Genomic DNA, 1,775 nt, shown 5'->3' with positions numbered 1-1,775 from the left:
GTTGAAAAGGACACTATATGCATCTCTCCTTGATATTGTGATAATGAGGTAATTTAATTCCCTTCTTTCCATCTCAAAAGAGATAGAAAAAAATGTCAAGAAAATATCTATAATGATGAAGATGCCATTACATGATCTCTCCCTCCCTTTAAGCTCCGCCCACAATCAGCTGATCAGGTTTGTTTTGGGCTCCAGATAACTTAGTTCCCTTCTTTTCTTTTTAAAAGAGATTTTAAAAAAGGTTAAGAAAATATCTATAATGACGAAAATGACATTACATGACCTCTCCCTCCCCTTAAGCTCCGCCCACAATCAGCTGATCAGGTTTGTTTTGGTTCCTCATCGCACGTGTAGCCCTTCCCTCAGACTTCTTATTTATGTGAGGAAAGGGAGAAATTAAGACATTTCGCTGTCATTGAGGTATGGAGTTTGGATTGTATCTTAAAGGTCAATAGATGGTTGCTTCGTTTATTCATGTGGATGTGTAGAAAGGGCTGGTTGAACAGTGTTTTAAGAAGGGAAGCTTCGGTGTTTCTCGAGATTTTCGTGATGTTTGAGGAATTTGGTTATGAAGGTAGCTCATAATAATTGTATTTACTTTTTTCGCTTTTTTATGAATGTGACTTAGTGGCGCTTATAGAAAAGGAGGCAGTGCAGAATAAGTACATAACATTTTAGCGTAAAGTATTTTTTCTGCTATTCTTCTGAGTATTCTTTTATAATACTCAGAATAATAGCAGTGCTACTACACGCCAACAGGTTAGGAGTATAAAATATATAAGGGAAATTTGCAGTAAAAAAACATCAGAAAATGTGATATTAATGATAAATTCCACTAACGTTATTCAGATATTGACACCCATATTATTTATAGAGGTTCCCCTCTATAAATAACCCCCTCAACTACAACCTTGTGTGTGGAGGAGTTATATTAAGGATCCACAAAAACAAGTGGACTGTCAACCTTTACCAGCAAAGTAGAAATGTCAGTTTCAGTTCTGTGGCACTTGGTAATATTAACCTTAGTCTCTGTCCTTTTTTTCTCCCTAACCGGAATGACTGGCCATTTTGTAAATAATCTGAAATTTTGAGGGCTTCAGGAAGGGTAATGACTCTTTTCATCTTCATCTGGTTCGGTTACCCCCAGTAGCAAGACCTGCCTGGGTATTCTGGTATCATTCTGTTTTGTGCATACTGAATGGCTAGAACATATTCTCTTGGATACATGAAGATTAGCAGCATTTTTGGCTTTTTTCATCTTCTTTGTCTCCAGTTTCCTAATTATTCCTTTATAAAATATGGCATAAAAGGAAAGTGTTATATTATGGAAGATAAGCCAAGATCTTCCCTCTCTAATGTTGATTATATATTCCAGTATTACAAAAAATAATTATATTGAGTATCCCATTCTTTTGAATATATTATTATAAGTATCATCATTTGAGGTTGTCATAATCCCCAATTAAGTACACGTGCAGGTAAATAGGGGAATATATCCATTTTTTTTAAATATAAAATAGTCTTATGGGTCAAAAGTTTAAGTACAGTAGAAAAAAATGTAATTTTGTACTGAAATGTATTCTACATTAAAGATAAATATTTTGTCCATTTATTTATGTGGAGAAATGTGAAAAACATTTTCATTCAGTGTGAAATGTGTACAGATGAACTAAAGCTGGTATGTTTTCAACCTAGTCATGGATTTACTTTAAATATAAAGGATATAGATAGCCTAGTAGATTTGGAAACCAAGTGTTATACAGAAAAATGGTTGT

General features: G+C 34.0%; 1 protein-coding gene across 2 annotated transcripts in view; it reads left to right on the top strand.

Moving 5' to 3' along the window:
• Window positions 1-317: 317 nt before the first annotated feature.
• Window positions 318-1,775, top strand: part of LOC119592480 (protein FAM207A-like) — a 3,873-nt gene continuing 2,415 nt past the window's right edge. Inside the window, exon 1 of one of the 2 annotated variants that reach the window (XM_037941311.1) lies at window positions 318-420. The gene's annotated coding sequence lies outside the window, so the exon portion shown is untranslated. The remainder of the gene's footprint in view (window positions 421-1,775) is intronic. The other variant, XM_037941310.1, reaches the window with a different exon arrangement.

Source organism: Penaeus monodon, chromosome 30 (genome assembly GCF_015228065.2).
Source record: "Penaeus monodon isolate SGIC_2016 chromosome 30, NSTDA_Pmon_1, whole genome shotgun sequence".
Lineage (NCBI taxonomy): Eukaryota > Metazoa > Arthropoda > Malacostraca > Decapoda > Penaeidae > Penaeus > Penaeus monodon.
This window is presented reverse-complemented; position numbering and strand designations above follow the sequence as displayed.